General features: G+C 39.2%; 1 long non-coding RNA gene across 1 annotated transcript; it reads left to right on the top strand.

Moving 5' to 3' along the window:
* The first annotated feature begins 603 nt into the window (after positions 1–603).
* Positions 604–13,098, top strand: LOC140858389 (uncharacterized). Its single transcript, XR_012141952.1, has 4 exons — positions 604–859; positions 2,473–2,569; positions 12,801–12,849; positions 12,940–13,098. It is a non-coding gene; the product is annotated as an uncharacterized lncRNA (long non-coding RNA).
* Positions 13,099–20,232: the final 7,134 nt, after the last annotated feature.

Genomic DNA, 20,232 nt, shown 5'->3' with positions numbered 1-20,232 from the left:
GATTGCTCACAAGCAATGTCCTCTACCTAAAACTTAAAGGCTCGAGTAAAATAGCTGGCCATCAAAGTCAACTATGTAAGTGGAACTGCAAGCAATCAAAGTAATGCCAGCTGCATCACAATCACTTCGGCTCCCGTACATATGTGGCGCATCCCCATTGGCTCGATATTGTAATACTGTTAGCTAACGCTATCTACTCATGTGACAGCACACTGGAAAACTTTGCAACTTAGTGGACAAGGATCTAGCTTGCGTTGTCTAATCGGATTCGGATTGTATTTTTGTGAAAAAAATGACCGAAATTTTCTCACGACATCAATTGTTGGATCACTTTTTGCATTAAGTTCAAAGTACGACGTCAGCTGCATGATTTATACTGTGGAATGAAGGAAAAAATTCATAAATCTATGCAAAATAAATTTAGTTGATGCCATGAAGGAAGATCAATCGTGAAAGATACGACGGGGACCAATCTACCAGAAGCATTGCAAAAAAAGGAAAATTATTACGGTGCTTGGCCACGAGACAGCCGGGCGATGGTGATCCCAAATCACATTTGCGCACAGATATTAAAGTGCTCGTGGTTTGCTATAGTACCTATTCGTTGTAGATAATCCACACAACGAACCAAGACCTTTTTGGGCCGGCGCCGCACTGCAATCCTGGGAAATTAATGACCACCAAGAAAATCGCCCGCTGGTGGTCGTGCCCTCCCTTCGAACGCCCACTGCTCCGATCGCCGTTCATCGTTAGACAATCCCTGCTCTCTCTCTAATCCCTCTCGTTTTCTTTGTTCTTCGTTCTCGGATTCAAGAAGTTGTGCCGGCGAATCCCTGGCCACAACACCACCAAAAGCAAGGTAAATCCCTCAAAACTTCCTCTTTTCAATTTATTATAAAATATAACAGAAATTTATGGGATTTAATCTAGGATTTTTTTGAAAAAAAATAAAATTTTTGAATCCCCTGTTTGGCCGGCCTTTGTTCATCGAGTTTCCGGCACCGTCCGGCGCCATCCGACGCCGACAAGCCCAGGATCGGGGAAGCCGCCGGTGTGCAGCCTTGGGACGAAGCTCCGGCCACCTGGTTCCGGCGAGATCCCAGTGGAATCGAAAGAGAAACGAAGGGAATCACAGATCCCCTGTTTTCCTTTTCTTCCGCTGCGAACCGCTGCTGTGGGCCGCCGCCAGTCACCGGACCCGGCGGTAGGCTTCGCCGGAGACTGCCCCTCCGGCCACGAGCGTGCTCGGCCGGGGGATGGCCTCCGGTGAGGCGTGGAATGGGGGGAGATGACTCCCCTGTTCATGTTTCGGGAGAAAGGAAGAGAGGACGCGTCCTCTCTTCCGTGAAGAAAAAAAAAAGAGAAAAAAAAAAAAAGAAAAAAAAAATTTCTTCCAGAAAAAAAAAAAAAAAAAAAAAAATCTCTCTCCTCTCTTCCTTCTCTATCTTTTTTTTTTTTCTAAATTATTTCTCTTTTCATAATTTTTTCTCTTTAGAATGAAGATTAATTTAATAAAAATTTGAATGATTTTGGTAGAAGAGTTGACCTATCATCATTGATCGGCATATTGATAATCATCTTGATCGAATTAAATATTTTTAAATTTTATCATTTATGATTTTATTAAATTATCCATAGAATAATTTAATTATTATTTTAATTTAAATCATCTTAATTGGATCAATCGAGATGTTGGACTTTGTCACCTGATCAATTTGGATTGTAGCTTATGAATTCTCTCTCCTCTGATTTTCTCCTTCTATTTGATTTATGAACTCAATGAAAAATTTTCGATCATATCAATTTGAATCTGATTTGACCTAAATAGTCATTTTCTGAACTATTTATGTCTTAATTGGATCTTGATCGAATGAAATTAGATGACCGGACCCATTTAGACCGTTGGATGAACTATCCATTAATTCTATCTTTTTTAATTATTCATACCCTTTCTAATTATTAGACTTGAACCTATATAGGATTCTGGATATTTGATCATGGGATATCACAATATAATTTATGAACAGAAGATTTTGGAAAGAATTTTTTAAAATTATGTAGATTTATTGGAACACAATAAATTTTAAAAATGAATTTATGCGATTATATAGATTTATTAGAATATGTATGAGGTAAATAATATTTTATTTTTTCAAAATTTATCGATAAATTATAATATATCTTTCTAACATAATTTGAAAAACGATGCATGAATTTGATGAATGATATTTTGTTGTTGAAAATATATTATTTTGAAATGTTATGATGAAGCATGATTGAATGTATTGATTTTGTTATGCATCATATTGATTAATTTCGATACCATATGATTATGTGTATTTCTATTGAATTAGAATAAGAAATATGATTTATGAAAAATTTTGATTTAAAAATGATATAAATTGATAACCTGACTATGTAAAAGATCCTGTCAACGGGGACTAATATATTGGCAATTGATTTATCTTGAAGGTTTACATCGCCAGCAAACCAGCAACAAACCACCAGCAGATCAGCAGTTTCGAAGGATTTTGCTATCAGATGATTCGCAGTCCACACAAGATGATATGTGGTGTTATGAACCTATCATAGAAAAAATATGATCATAGCTCCTAGTTGACAAAAAAAATTAAGATAAAAGAAATTAGATGCTTGAAAGAAACTTAATTTTTTTAAAAAGTATTGGATTTGGCATGAACTATGTTGCATAATTGAAATTGATTTCGCATTGATGAACTCTACATACTTATTCTCTATAAATAATTATTTATTTTATTATCTGATGTAATCTAAATTAAGTGATTATTGCTTACTGGGATGTCTAACTCATTACCTCTCATTTTACTATTTTTACAGGTCTTAAGAAACTAAGATGATACGAGATATGTGCAGGAGAGTTATTAGAAGCAGAGCCTCAGTATTTTTATTTTAGATTGAAGAAGTCTTATTAAATTTGATGTAAGATCTATTGAATATTATTAAATTTAATGAAATATCAAGGTTAAAATTTAAATTGTTAAAGTTTGAATTTAAATTATTGATTAATTATTCTGCTGTTGCTTTATGATAACATGATAAGATGCCTTGCATACTTATTGAGAGTTCTTTATAACTATACGGTGATTGCCATGATCTCTAACTCGCGATCTTAGATCGGAGGAGTGACAAGTAATATGAAATATGCTCTGATATCATATTAATTATCATGCCCTTGATCTGAGATTGTGAGTCGAGAATCATGACAACCGCCGCATACTCATAGGTAACACTTTCCACAAACATGTAAAACATCTTATCATGCTATCATAAAGTAACAACGGAATAATTAATCAATAACTTAGAACTAAAACTTAACAATCTAAATTTTAATTTTAATATTTTAATAAATTTAATAATATTTAATAGATCTTATATCAAATTCAATAAGACTTTCAATCTAATAACTCTCCTGCATATATCTCGCATCATCTTAGTTACTCAAAATCTGTAAAAATAGTAAAATAAGAGGTAACTAGCTTAGAATCTCGTGCGATACATGGCATGTGAATATTTTTTTTTTAAATAATATTTTTAAAAATTAAAATCTAATATAACATAAAAGACATCATAGATGATATCAAATATTCGGAACGAAAACATAAAGCCAAATTGTTTAAATAAGATGATAGTAAGAAGTCACATAATTATTTCTATCTTTTGCTGATAGAGAAATTATTCCTTAAATCAATATTTTCAGTATCAATTATTTCGAAATCCTCATCATTAAGTAGAGTACGACCGTCTATTTGCATCCCACACATATCTTTTTTCTTCATAGTCATATCAATAATAAGAATTTCATCCTCATCTACTTCAATCTACAAAAAAAATTTAGTTATCAATTATTAGAATAAAATATATAAATATAATCATCCATATGTAAAAGAATAAAAATACATCATTCACAATGAAATTTTCTCGATTTCTCTTACCTTCTGATTCGTTGCATGTATCATTCGAAACTATTTTAAGAATAGTGCAGCTTAATCCTCTTTTTTTTGAGATTGTATTCATTAATTTTAATTTGAAAGATATAACTTTTTCTTATAATTTTTTTTTATTTTTAAGGAAACAATAGAATCATCATCTTTCTACATGAAGAGAAATAGATAATTTGATATTATTAAATAATTTATTGAATGAATAAAATATAAAATATATATTATATATATTTTGTCTATGCATAATTCTTTAGCTGATTTGTTTATTAATCATTGAGCAACTTTATCGAAAAGAACAAACGATGCAAATTCAATATAATCCTCCACATAAAATTATAATCGGTATCTAAAGAACAGAAAAAAATAGAACCAAATTAAAATTTATTATAACTAACAAATGAAAAATTGTAATGGACATAAGTAAAAGATGTGATATTAAAATATCTAATCTATAATTTTTTTTATGATTTAAAGTATATATTTATTTTTTATCAATAAATTTTAAATACTGAATATGAAATAAATTTTGACATTGAATATTTAAGCTCTATATTGCATCCATCACACCAAAATTCACTATTAGTGCATCTCACTTTTTTTTTGATAAACTTGGCATGCTGTATAGCATCTATATCTTGTTTTGATATCATTAATTAAAACTTTACAATTAAAAATAGTATCTTATAAATTAAATAGTTTAATATTTAATTATAATTATATATCTTCAAATATTAATATCAAATTTAAAAAATTTACATGATATACGAATGAAGTTTTAGTATTACATAATTTTAATCACCTCTCCATGACAATCCCACTCGATAAATTTTATCTTTTGAATTGTCATTCTTCTAAGAGACAATGGATCAGCAGAAGAAGCTTGTGATTGACTTTGGAATATCATTTTTCGAATATTATTTATACATGATAATTTTTTATTAAAAAAATTATTAAATTTAGTTAGTAGTTTATCCTATGTAAAGTAATTTAACAGTAAGATGATAAATAAGTAAACGATACTTATGATTAAAATATTTCACTTCAGATATATCCAAATTGATAGAAATTTTTCCTGCACTCGTAAAGAAAAGATAATGCTCCCCTATAATATAAATATCTCATTAAGAATAAAAATTTTAATATAAAAAAAAATAAAAAAATATTTTGAATACCTCAAAATGCTTTAACCATTGTTGATGTTACAATTAGAATTTGATGAGTGAAATTTTGTAAAATTTCACCTTCATTTATGTAATCAGCAGCATTACCCCAAAGAGTTATCTTTATCCTCAGTCCGCTATAATAACATGAGATTAAATTAGAAAGATAAATAATATATTTTTATAGAAATTATATATTATATGTTAAGCAAAATATATACTCAAGCATCAACAGTTTCGAATTTTTTTTTTAACATTCGAGTTTTGAGCATAAATATTCTCTAAAGACCTAACGGTAATCAATTTTTCAATAATATCTACAAAATATAGACATGAAATAATTTATTAGTTGAATAAAATTATCAAAAGATTAAGTAAAAAATAAATATAATTTTTATTCTTACCACTAAGATAGATATGATTATTGATTCGATTCACTATTTTATCATAATTCATGAAATAAAATTTGTGCAAAGGTGGACATATATGTCTTCTATTATTTTTTCAATTTCATGATCGATAAAAAAAGATCTTCTTATTATTTTTTATTAGACGATACATTCCATCAGTGTGCATAACTTTCAAATTAGTAATCAGATATACATATCCTTCTTCAATAAGCATACAAAATTTTTGTATAATATTTTTTCTGATTATAGCATGCATATGATTACTCTAATAAACCAACAAATCAAAAAATAAAGTATTAATAATTATTGTAAGAAATATTAACAGATATAAGAATAAAAAATATTTGAAAATAAAAAGAAAGGTACATCTTCGTCAATAATGAGCATATCCAAACTTATAATATTATTGTTGTTCTTTATGTTAATCAAATTCCATATTCTGTCAATTCTAACCTTTATCTTCTAGTTATCTCTCTCATTTGTTAACTCACTGAATAAATTGCACTGCATTCTGTAGTTGATCAAGAACATATAATAAATATATATTAATACATATAGAATAATTAAAATAAATATAAAATCATGATAGAAATATTGGAATGTAATTACAAATCTTGTATATTAAGAGTAGCAGGTAGATTTAAAAAAATCTCTTTATAGATAATATTCTTCATCGAACAATAATCATTGGAATGCTTATCGTTATTTATCAATACCTTTTAACCATCTTTACTAGTTACTCTAGATAGTGCAATATATAGCTGTCCATGAGTAAATACAGGACTTGACAAATATATTCCAACTTATTTTAGTGATTGTCCTTGATTCTTATTAATAGTTATAGCAAAACACACAGAAAGAGAGAACTGTCTTCGCTTCAATATGAAAAGCCATTTAGATTTGGTTGGAGATAAGACCAGTCCAAAAATAAATACACAATCACCAATGTTACTTTCGCTGATAATTTTAGCTTTTATTATCTTAAAAAATAATCTTGTAATTACCAATCTAGTATCATTACAAAGATCAGCACTTTGATTTAAATTTCTTAGTAATATCACTAGTATCTCTACTTTTAACTTTAACTCATGATTTGAAAATTCAAAAAATTTCAGAGAATTAAGAAACTCGATAGGATATAAGAGATCTTCTTCTGCATAGTTAGATGATGTCTTACAAATTGAATCTGCACTTAAATAAACAACTTCTTCTGCAGATATTGAAAAAAATATTCTCTCATTTATTACATTAATAATTTCATTTGTAGGTACAAAAATAGCTCTTTCATTTAAATACTCTCTGTTAAATAATTTTGAACTCAAATTAGAATAAATACTTTGGATGATATCATTATGTGCATCATTCTGCGATATGATGACAAAATTTGAAGAAAATTCAATCAAGTAGTCCCCATCACCAATATTGCCATTGTCAATTTTCAGTATCCAATTACTGAATTGAAAAATATCTGGAGCATTCGTGATAGAATTTTCACCATTCACCAACCTTATATTTAGTTTATAGTTTGAATACATGACAATAGTTTCATAAATATGATCTATTAATGAAAGCTTGAATAATATCTTCTCTTCGATCTTTAGGAACAACAAATAGAATCTACATAAAGTCTCTATCAAGAAGTACTACCTTTCCTTCAAAAGGTTTATATATATTATCAGGATCTACATGTCGTAAAATATCTCTGAAACTTCTATCTACAGCTTTGAAATAATACCTGTGAGCCATTAGAGCTTCATCCTAAATAATAATTCTTGTACTTATGATTAATTCTATAATATAACTACTAATTTAATCTTATAAACTAAATTCTTGTTGATAACTATCAGAATACAAAACCTTGAATGTGTAGTTCTCCCGCCAGGTAGAAGTTAAGCAGCAATGCCAGAAGATGCAACAGCTAATACAATTTTTTCTTCAGCTCTAACTGCAGCTAGAATAATCTTATAAATATAAATTTTTTCAATGCCACCATGTCCATAAATAAAAAATAAATCATCACTATTAGCCAAGATTGCTTCCATAACAGTTTCGTAGACAACCAACTGTTCAGTACTAAGATCAGTAAATAATTTTTGATGTTTTTCTATAACTTCTTCAATATTATAAGATAATTCTTCTTGAATTAAACGATTTTATCTCTGATTAAGAAGACTTGCATCTGGCAAAGATAATTGAGAAAAGTCTTTCAAAGACCTACCACCTTTAATTAATAGCTATTCAATTTCATGAAGAGCATAATATTTTATCTATAATTCTGACAATTGCAATTAATCAAATTGGAGAACTTGTCTCTTCTTATATACAATATCTTTAGAAACTAATTTTCAATTATTCTCCCAAAGTTGGAGTGGATTCGATACTTGATAATATAAAGGTATTGTAATAAATAGAGCTCTCATTAGTGGACTTGTTGCCCAACAACCAGCTTCCGTTAAACATTCATTCCATTCCTTATCTGAATCTAATAAATCAAGAGCATGTCATGCATCCTTAAATTTTGGATATGTGGTACTATTTATCGTATGAATATCTTCATAACATGTAGGTCCTTTTATAATGTTTAACAGTATTCGTAGATAAAATCTCTCACCACTTGTAGGATGTGCATAATATATTCTTTCAATACATCTTTCAGATAATCTTCATTTTCATTCCTTCACATTACTATATCATACCCAATGAATTAAAAATTCGATATAAGTTAGTATTTGTGCATCCTCATATTTTTGATTCATCTTCATCCACTCTGTGAACATGCTATTTTCAATTTGAGACTGATTTATTACATTAAACAAATTAGCAGAGTCATGAAAAGTAATGGACTGTTGATCAGAAAAATAAAAATTAAGTCTCTCAATATTGGGCTCATGATAATTTATACCAAAATCAAATATTCTCAACATGCTTCGGAAGCTGAAATATAGCGACAATCTAAAAATTGCTTAATCTCATCTACAACTGGTCTATGGTCCTTATTGTTCATATTAGAATCATTTTTAATTTTCTCGAAGATTATAGTTGCTTGATCTAAGCCTTTATTGATGTACTTGAATAGAAATTTAATTGATCAAGAATAATTACACCATTCAACATTAATATGAGCTTGATACTTTATCAATAACTCGATATTATAAGAAACCATATAATGATTATCAAGTAATATTCTATTTTTTTCAACTACTATACTATCATTCCTTCATCGATATACTAAAAAACCATCACTATCAACCATAGTTGTTTCATTAAACTTCTTTAAAAAGTATTTTATGTATTTGTTATTGATCATGCAAGGAGAAAAATAATTGACAACTCCACAAGGGCTATGAATCATAAATTGTTGGACAGCTTCCAAAGCAATTAGATTATTCTTATTATCAAAAATTTTTGCACTAATGATATGATTTATATCCTTAGCAGAAGGATATTTATCATTATCATGGAGTAGAAGAATATGAGCATTTGGAAGCCCCATCTTTTGAAACTCAATGGAATATACAACTACATAAAAGAACATAAATAAAATTATACTTATAAAATTAGAGAATTAATAATTTAATAATAAAAATAAAATAAAAATTAATAAAAAATAAAAAATAACACAAATCTGCTACAACTCTCTTAAATATTTTTTCATACTTCGTATCATGAAGAAGCTCATCTAATTTTATTTTGAAGACCCATGAAATAATATCAAGATCCTCAAAAGGCTATTGGCTTGGTATATTTTTTAAAAAATAACTAATCTCAGGCTATTTAGGATTGTAAATAAATATGATAAATAGATCAAGATAACCTACCCATCGATAAATTACCATAGCATCTTGATAGTTCTGCATAAAATATCTAAGACTACCAGTAAATAAGGAGGGTAATATAATACATTTACCAACCGATGAAGCTCTAGTATCATCTCTAAGAATAGCATCTTTCAACCCACAGTATAATTCTGATCGTAACTAAGGTTGGTTCTTTCTAACCCAATAAAGATGGCTCTCTTCAATACAAGTATAGCAATCAACAATATATTGTTGACATAGTCTATCTCCCCGTAATAATGTATGACCTTTATATGTTAATAGTGCAATCGATAAGCATAAAATTCTCTTATGCTCATATTTTGATGTTTTTGTTGTTATTTTTTAGTAACACTTCTTTTTATAATTCCAGTATGAAAACTGTCCTCACCATATGAAAAAAGTAATGGATATTGCATTGCCATAAAATAAGATGTCATTTGCTAATACGATGTAAACCATTAGTTTGATGTTCCATAATAATATCACGGCCAGAAGAATGCGTACCAAAATCACCAACAATTAACATAGCAATCTCAGAACATGAAGGACTATTATATTGTCTTGTATTCATATTTCTATCACTCAAAAATCGAAGTCTGGTCTTAACAATATCAGATTCTTAGAATCTATCAAGTGCCATTTGGAAAGCTCGGACCAAAAGATTTCAGCTATCCAGCATTTGCATCAAATCTCTGACGATATCAAGATTTAGAGAATTTGACCCACTATTCATGCTTAAACAATCGACTCTAGACCTCATTATCAGTGTCATAAATATATAATTGAGCAAAGTTAGGCTTGTTGCCCTCAATAGATAATAATGATTCAATTTTATGATGGTTTTGACCATTCAGACAGAAAATATAAGGGCCTAAACCATAATTTATAGAGTTATCAATATTTCCTTCCATTGAAGTAAAGAAAAAAATGAAATTATATATTTTTATATTTTTTTCAAAATTTTATTGACTTTCGGCCACTATCATAAGCAAGTAGTTCATCGAGCACCTGAGGTATATTTTTGAAAAATGGTAGCTTCACTCTACCATCTGAGCAGCATAAAGAGAATTTAGGATTTGAAAGTTTTCTTGATTGTACTGTTCTCTCTTCATATCACATAATAGCATCACATTGTTTACATGCACAGTTAGGCGGATCAAAATCTCAAGATTGAGTAAATCTTTCTAAAAAATAATGTATGTAAGATTTAACTTAAAAAAATATTAAAATATAATAATAAAAAAAATAAAAAAAAATAATATTAATTTCCAACCAAAGGATCAAATGCTGGCACTGATCTTAGGTCAGAAGTTCCACCTAAATCTTTAGGACTATAAAATCTCTGCCTTATATTTCTTTGGATAAAATTTATAATTAAAAAAAAATAATATCCATAATAATATTATAATTTGTAAATCTCAGATATGTTAGAAAATATATCTCAATAAAATATTATCTATATCAGTAGAAGTTTTCGATTCTGTTCCAATAATATTAAGATCTCTATTACTTTTCTTTGACAATATTAGCCGTCTTCTATATCTTGTATGTCGAGATAAATCCATAACTACTGTGAGAATAGTAGAAGTATCTGTCATCTCTAAATCACTGAACTTACAATTTCTAACCTCACGGTCAGAAAATTTATCCACCATCAAAAATCAAGTTGGATGTTTTTGATAGTGTTCAAAAAAATTAATAATAACATTATTCTTATCAGGTTAGATTAAACATGTCTTTAATCTTGCATATCGAGATGAATGCATTATTACTATAGGAATAGCAGAAATATTTATCGTCTTCAAATAATTAAACTTACAATTTCTAACTTCGTAGTTAGAAAATTTCTCCACCATCAAAAATGAAGTTGGATATTTTTGATAGTGTTCAGAAAAATTAATACTAACATTATTCTTATTAGCCTATATTAAACATGTTTTAAATCTTGCATACCAAGAGGTTTATAATTAAGTATCAACAACATAGAATAAATAACAAAATGAGTGCAGTAGATTTACATAACGATAGAAGAAAATTATAAGAAATAATTTAAAAAATCAATATTAATAATCATATTTATACAAACCATACCAACAATAAGACAATGAAATTATTCACTATACTATAAAATATGAAAAGATAATTACAATAACAATCAATATAAAATAAGATAATACTATAAATTTAAAAATTATCTTAAAAAAGTTACCAACAATAAAACAATAAAATTATTCATTATATCATAAACTTTGAAAAAAAAAGGATAATACTGTAAGTTAAGTTTAGCAAATATCCTAAAAAAGAAAATAAAAATAAAGAAATAACAAAAAATCCATGAATACAAATCTATTTAATTAATCATACATAAAGTTCGATGATGCTTAGTGGTGGAAGATTGAAAATTAGAGAGAGGAGAAAAACTCAGGATGGATATATAAGTTCTAAAATCAGAATTTAGAAGTTCTATTTTTCCTCAGATCTCTTTCATTCATAAAATTCCTAAACAGAAAATTCTATAGATAAAAACTTATATAGAAAGAAAACATGGAGAGAGAATGTATAGAGAATAGAGAGGGAAGAGAGAGAGAAACCCTCACCTCTTTTGTTTCCCTTATTTTCTTTTTTCTTTCTTTTTTCTTTTTTTCTTTTACTTTTTTTTTTTAGGGAGGATTCTTCCTCTTCAAATCCACAGATTGGTTCTGATGTTATACCTTTTAATTAGCCATATTGGCTCTTGTTGTCAACCATCCTTTTGCTAACTGCCTGGTCAGATGAGCCAAAAAGTACTAACCAATATGCCTGTTTCTCTTTATCAGTGAATTTGAGATCATAGTTTGTAAGCTGTCAAATATGCAGTCTTTTTTTCCCTCCAGTGCATGATCTGATTTCCAATTTAAAAAATAATCCTATTGATGCTTGATTGTTTGAAGGGGATTCATGATCATCATTAATGTAATAATTCCAGTCTATTATTTGGTGCTAGAGTATTGGTGGACATACATGAGGGCTGATGCTGAAGGTCTAGGTAAGATCTGCAAACCATCAGAAGCTGGAAAGCTGAAAATACCGGTGGAAAAAACATTTCCAATCACCCAAGTCAGAGAAACTTTGGTCTAGTATTTTTTATGTCTGAAATTCTGACTTAGATCAGGACCTCGTTGATTATATTCACCGTAATGAGAACCAATTTCTTCTACCTTTTCTTTGAAAATGTTAAATCATATGACATTAAAAGATAAATGCTTTTAAAAAATAGGGAGGAGGTTCTCTGATGACTTGTTATGCCTGAAGGACTTCTTGCTTTTCACGGCAATCTAAAGTTTGTTATGTTAAAAACTATAACTGTTTTTTGGTTCTTGGTTGCATTTGAGATTTTTTCAAATAGCAATGCTCTTTGTAATTCTTTGTACTTTCCTATTTGGGAGGTGATAGGCGAAAGATGTGATGGGGACTTTACTTAAGGATATGCCTCAGCCGCATGGTATAGTCTCTGATTTCTTAGAAAGCAATGACAATAGTGATGGATTAACCCTCCAATCTGACACAAATACATTTGCTGATGATCTTCTAGCCAATGCAAGTGCTAAGGAGATCTTGATTTTGCCGGAGGAGAGAACTGATGAAAAGTTGGAAACCTTGGTGGCTCCTGAGCAGAATTTTGATGGAAACACCGACCATAAAGAAAGTTGCATAGATCATGGCAAAGACAATGGTATTGTAAATTTATAAAGGCTCTTGTTGTGCACACGTGTTAAGGTTACGGATACCTTTTCCTCTCCACCGTCGCAAGATATTGTCCGCTTTCCCCGACGGCACCGCCCTACGGGCCGCACGCGGTCGACAGGTCACGGTTTTGTCCTATCTACCCCTCTGGGCAAAAGGCGCCTCACGAGGTAAGAGGCAGGCCGCACTACTTAAGCACATGCACACACCAGAGTTGCCCGATGTGGGACTATTAAGGGAGGTCCCCCCATAGCCTGCCCACAACAGATGCCCCCCACTCTGGAGGGTGCAGGTGTTGAGCGACAGGGGGCGGATTACCCCTACCTGGCGCGCCACTGTTGTGCACACGTGTTAAGGTTACGGACACCTTTTCCTCTCCACCGTCGCAAGGTATTGTCCGCTTTCCCCGACGGCGCCGCCTTATGGGCCGCACGCGATCGACAGGTCACGGTTTTGTCCTATCTACCCCTCTGGGCAAAAGGTGCCTCACGAGGTAAGAGGCGGGCCGCACTACTTAAGCACATGCACACACCAGAGTTGCCCGATGTGGGACTATTAAGGGAGGTCCCCCACAGCCTGCCCACAACAGATGCCCCCCCAACTGTTGGCGAATACCCACCGACCGACCGACCGATGGCCGGAGGGACCGACCGACCGACTTACGGCCGGAGGAACCGACCGACCAACTTACGGCCGGAGGACCGACCGACCGACTCACGATCGGAGGACCGACCGACCAACTGACAGTCGGGGCGACCGACTGACGCCGTCACCGGCCAATTATCGGCTCGCGACCGACTGAGGATATGTCGGCCGCACCTTTGCCGACCGACTAAATCCGGAGGTCTGTTGGTCGGCTCACGTAAGGCTCGCCGACCAACGGAGGGGCCCGACGCCACTCAGCTGGCCACCGACCTAGGGTCGGTCGACTCCTCTGATCGCCGTACAGCCGCCAGAGCTTGTCAGTTCTGACAGCCGCACGCGGCACTGCCGCCTAGGGGCATTGTCCCGCTGAGGGCATTGTCAACCCTGGTGATTTGACAGCCCCACGGCGACATGACACTTTCACGACGACTCTGACAGTCTACAGTGAGTTGACAGTTCCTCACTTGTCTGCGCCATTAATGACGGCGCCATACCGTGCTCCACTATATAAATCGGGGAAGGCAACAGTGCAAGTGATCCGATCCGCTCCCCCTCCATTCTCGCCTTAGAAACCACAGGCTTGCTCCTCCCTCTCCCTCTCTCTCTCGATCGAGCTCTCTGTCTTCATTTCACTGTTGCCCAATCACATCTCTGACTTGACCGTCGGAGGGTCCCCGCCGGAGCCGCCTCCGGTCAGTGTGGACTTCTCGTTTTTGCAGGTGCACGTTCCCCGGCGATCGGACGACGAGGCGATTGGCCGCAACAGAGTGGCGCGCCAGGAAGGGGACAGAATGACAAAGACAAGAGCCCAACGATCGAGGATCACCGGATCGGCAAGGCGCTCTTCCCGCCGGGAAGAGGCCTCCCCGCCACCGCCGGCGGCGGAGCCCAGCTCTCCACACCCCGCGGTGACCACGGAGGCGCAGATCGCGGCCATCGTACGGCAGATGACCGTACTGACGGATGCAGTCAAGAGCCTCCAGCAACAACCAGCGGCCCGTCCGATGCCCTCCAGGAGCAGTCGCCGACGACCGCGCCGATCCCTGTCGCCTCCGCGTGAGCGCCCTCAACAGCGCTCCCACGGAGAAGAGGAGGAGCGGCCCCGGCGTGCTGACCGACGGTCCCGGCAGCCCTCTCCTTCCCCGCTGGAACGGGCGAGGAAGGAGAAACGACCGCGCACGCCGTCGGCCTCCCTCTCGGAATCTTCCGGAGACTCCACTCCCGGGATCTCCCAGCATCGACGAGCGGGCGACTACGAGCGCCGGTTCGAGGAAATCGACCGCCGGCTCGCGCAGTTGCAGATGGACGGCCAGAAGTCTTCGAACGACGTCGACTTCCAGACCGCCCAACCTCTCTCCCGACTGGTCCTCGACGAACTGATTCCCAGTCGGTTCAAGATGCCGCACGTGGAGCCATACGACGGCTCCACCGACCCAGTCGACCACCTCGAGAGCTATAAGGCTCTCATGACGATTCAAGGGGCAACCGACGCTCTTTTTTGCATCGGCTTCTCCGCCACACTCCGCAAGGCTGCCAGGGCCTGATACTCCGATCTTCGATCGGAGAGTATCCACTCCTTCGGGCAGCTCGAGCACTCGTTCGTGGCCCACTTCAGCACCAGCCGAAAGCCGCCGCGAACGTCGGATAGCCTTTTCTCCCTCAAACAGGGAGAAAATAAGTCGCTCCGACACTTCGTGGCGCGATTCAACACGGCCACGCTTGAGGTCTGGGACCTCAACGAAGACATGGCTATCTCAGCCATGAAACGGGGCCTGAGGGCGTCCCGATTCACCTACTCTCTGGACAAGACCCTCCCCCGGACATACGCCGAGCTACTGGAGCGCGCGTACAAGTATATGCGCGCGGACGAAGGAGCGTCCGACCGACGCTTGGCCGAACCCAGAGGCCCGAAGGAAAAGCGGAGAAAAGGTCGGGAACACGCCGAACCAAGCAGGCCCCCGACCGACAGTCGGGTCTTGCCACCCCGACTAATCCAAAAGTCACCCCGACAACAGACTTCGAGGCCGGCACACCCCAGGTATGACTCCTACACTCCTCTCTCCGCTCCTCGTGCACAGATTCTGATGGAGATTGAGGGGGAAGAATACCTGCGACGGCCTCCGCCTCTGAAGGCAAAGGGCCTCGACCGTCGGAAGTACTGCCGATTTCACCGAGGCCACGGCCACAACACCGAGCAGTGCATCCAGCTGAAGGATGAGATCGAAGCTCTCATCCGTCGGGGGTATCTCGGCAAGTTTCGGAAGGGTCCGCCGACCCAACCAGTTGCCGATCGACGACCCCAGCCGACTGAAGAAGCGGCGAACAATCAGCCGACGGCCGGAGTCATCAACATGATCTCCAAACGGCTGGGCCCGGGGACATCGGCGGGAGGGGAGCCGACGAAAAAGCCATGCCCGGACGACGTAATCACCTTTACGGAGGACGACGTTCGGGGCATCCAAACTCCCCACGATGATGCTGTTGTTGTATCGGCGACAATAGCAAATTATGATGTAAAATGAATTTTTGTTGATAATGGAAGTTCGACAAATATTTTGTTTTACTCGACCTTCTCCCGGATGCAACTGTCAACTGACCGACTTAAGAGGGTCTCCATGCCCTTAATCGGCTTTGCCGGAGACGCTGTCACGACAGAGGGAGAAATTATCCTGCCCGTGACGGCCGGCACCGAACCACGGCAAAGCACGGTCCACTTAACTTTCGCGGTCGTCCAAGTTCCTTCGGCCTACAACGCCATCCTTGGACGACCCGGACTGAACGCCCTCAAAGCGATCATCTCGACGTACCATCTCCTTGTTCGGTTTTCGACCAAAAACAGAATCGAAGAGATGCGCGGGGATCAACAGCTCGCCCGACGGTGCTTCCAGATCTCCGCTCAAAATGACGAGTCGAAGGGCTCCCTGATAATCGACAAGCTGGACCAACGGGAGGAGGAAGAACGAGGTTCACCGGCCGAGCAGCTCGAGGCGATCCCGATAGGAGAAAATCCTGACAGGAAGGTTTGGATCGGGTCCCAACTGCCCGACCCAGAACGACGCCGACTGACGGGGCTGCTAACGGCCAATGCCGACATATTTGCTTGGTCGGCAGCAGATATGTCGGGCATCCCCTCGGAAACCATAACCCACCGACTCAACATCGACCCAACGATGAGGCCGGTGAGGCAGAAGAAAAGATCCTTCGCCCCAGAGAGGCAGAGGGCCATCGACGAAGAAGTGGACAAGCTACTTGAAGCAGGCTTCATCCGAGAATCCACGTATCCCGATTGGCTTGCCAATGTTGTCATGGTCAAAAAAGCCAACGGGAAGTGGAGGATCTGCATCGACTACACCGACCTCAACCGAGCCTGCCCAAAAGATAGCTTCCCACTTCCCAAGATCGACCAGCTGGTGGACGCGACGTCCGGATTTCGACTGCTCAGCTTCATGGACGCCTTCGCCGGATACAACCAGATCCAGATGGCGCCTGAAGACGAGGAGCATACCGCGTTCGTGACTCCCAAGGGCCTCTACTGCTACCGGGTGATGCCCTTCGGACTGAAGAACGCCGGCGCCACCTACCAGCGACTTGTCAATAAGGTCTTCCAAGACCAGATCGGGCGCAACATGGAGGTGTACGTGGACGACATGCTGGTGAAGAGCGCGCAAATCCCGGATCATGTTCAGGATCTCGAGGAGACCTTCCGCACCCTTCGACGACACCGAATGAAGCTCAACCCGACCAAGTGCGCTTTTGGGGTGACCTCAGGGAAGTTCCTCGGATTCCTCGTTTCTCAGAGAGGGATTGAGGCCAACCCTGAAAAAATAAAGGCAATCCTCGACATGCGTCATCCGAACACCAAGAAGGAGATCCAACAGCTGAACGAAAAAATCGTCGCTCTTAGCCGATTCATTTCTCGATCAGCTGAAAGGTGCCTCCCGTTTTTCAAAACTTTGCGTCACGCAAATGGTTTTTCTTGGTCGGATGAGTGCCAACAGGCCTTCGAAGACCTGAAGAAGTACTTGGCTTCCCCGCCGCTGCTCGTAAAGCCGCAGGTCGGGGAAACCTTGTATCTCTATTTGGCCACATCTCCTGAGGCGATCAGTTCGGTGCTCGTCCGAGAAAACGAGTGCCGAACCCATCAACCTATTTACTACACCAGCAAGGTGCTCCACGGCGCCGAAGCCAGATACTCGGAGACGGAAAAGATGATTTTCGCCCTGACCATCTCAGCGCAACGACTCCGTCCATACTTCCAGGCCCACGCCATAGTGGTGCTCACCAACCAGCCCCTGAGGGCTATATTGCGCCGACCCGACACATCTGGATGACTCGCGAAGTGGGCGATGAAGCTCAGCGAGTTCGACATTCAGTACCGACCAAGGCCTGCCCTGAAAGCTCAGGTCTTGGCCGACTTCATCGCCGAATGCCCGACAACCGACCAAGGGTCGGGAGCTGAAGACCCGGGACGAGATGCGGTCTCTGAGCCAGACCCGATCTCCACCTGGGTACTCCACATCGACGGAGCCTCAAACGCTCAGGGAAGCGGGGCCGGACTCCTGCTCACGAATTCGGATGGGGTGGTCACCGAGTACGCCCTCCGGTTCGACTTCAAGGCCTCCAACAACCAAGCCGAATACGAGGCACTCCTCGCTGGCTTGAGGATGGCGAAAGAACTGTGCGTCGACAGCCTCCGGGCTTTCTCCGACTCTCAGCTGATCGTGGGGCAGGTCAAGGGCGAATTCGAGGCGCGAGATCCGACCATGGTCAAATACCTTCAGAAAGTGAAGGACCTCGTGGCACGCCTCAGGTATTTTGAAATTTCCCACATCCCTAGCTCGGAGAACGTCCGTGCCGACGCACTCTCCAGACTGGCAACGTCGGCCTACGACTCTTTGGATCGGACGTTCGTGGAGAACCTCGAGCAGCCGAGCATCGATCGGGTCGACGAGGTGCTACAGCTAACATCCGAACCAAGTTGGATGGACCCGATCGTCCGATATCTGACCGACGGGATCAGCCCCAAAGATCCTGCGGAGGCCAAGCGACTCCGATGGTCAGCCTCTCAATATGTCCTCATGGATGGCCGACTCTACAAGAGGTCGTTCTCCCTTCCCCTGCTTAGGTGCTTGGGACCGACCGACGCCGTCTATGCTCTCCGAGAAGTTCACGAAGGAATTTGCGGGAATCACTTGGGGGGCAAGTCACTGGCCTATAAAGTCCTGCGACAAGGTTATTACTGGCCTACCATGAGGAAGGATGCAGCCGAGTTGGTCCGGAGGTGCGAGCCATGTCAAAAGTACGCCAACATTCAACACCAACCGGCCAGCCAAATTGCTCCTATTGTCGCTCCATGGCCCTTCGCCCAGTGGGGGGTCGACATTCTCGGTCCTTTCCCACCAGCGTCGGGTCAGAGGAAGTTCATAGTCGTCGCCATCGACTACTTCACCAAATGGGTGGAGGCTGAGCCTCTGGCGCAGATTACCGAGCGGAAGATGGAGGACTTTATCCAGAAATTCGTCATCTTCAGGTTCGGATTGCCGCACGCCATCATCACCGACAACGGACGGCAATTCGACAACCAGGACTTCAGAGACTTCTGCACCAGGTTCCACATCAAGCACCGACTGACTTCAGTCGGACACCCTCAGTCCAACGGCAAGGTCGAGGTGACCAACCGAACCTTGCTCCACAGACTCAAGACCCGACTAAACGAAGCCAAAGGCCTCTGGGTCGACGAGCTGGGCTCCGTTCTGTGGGTTTACCGAACAACCCCCCGCGTTCCGACCGGGGAATCGCCTTTCAGTTTGGCCTATGGAACGGAGGCCATGATCCCGCTCGAGATCGGACTGCCATCTTCAAGAGTCGAGCGGTATTAAGAGCCGGACAACTCCGAGTGTCGGAGGGCCGACCTAGACCTCCTCCCCGAACTACGAGATGAGGCTCAAATTTGCATGGCCTCATACCGACAGAGGGTCGCTCGATATTACAACGCTAAAGTCAGACCAAAGCTTTTCAGGCCTGGTGACTTGGTCTTGAGGAAGGCGGAGGTCTCGAAGCCCCTGGACCAAGGAAAGTTGGCTCCCAATTGGGAAGGACCCTACAAGGTAGCTGACACCTACGGTCCGAGAGCCTACCGACTAGAGACCCTTGAGGGGAAACCCATTCCCCGAACTTGGAATGCTGACAACTTGAAATTGTACTATCCATGAACTTTGTAATTTGCTAGCCGGAATATAAATTCGATTTGAAATCTCGGAGTTTTGACTCTTCGACTAATGATCGGCGCTCACCAAGGCCAAGCCCCGACATATCGACTTGGACTCGGTATCCGCCTGAAGCCGACGACCTTATCGCCGGTGACCCATCGGACTCTTGCGAGGGCCGACGCATCTACACGAACGGGAGTTGACACTCTTTCGACGATCAATGATGAATCGGACCCTTACCAGGACCGATGTATCCATACCAACGGGAGTCGCACTCCTTCGACCTT

Source organism: Elaeis guineensis, chromosome 1, assembly GCF_000442705.2.
Source record: "Elaeis guineensis isolate ETL-2024a chromosome 1, EG11, whole genome shotgun sequence".
NCBI lineage: Eukaryota > Viridiplantae > Streptophyta > Magnoliopsida > Arecales > Arecaceae > Elaeis > Elaeis guineensis.
Note: the sequence above shows the minus strand (reverse complement) of the source record. Positions and strands in the feature narration are given on the sequence as shown.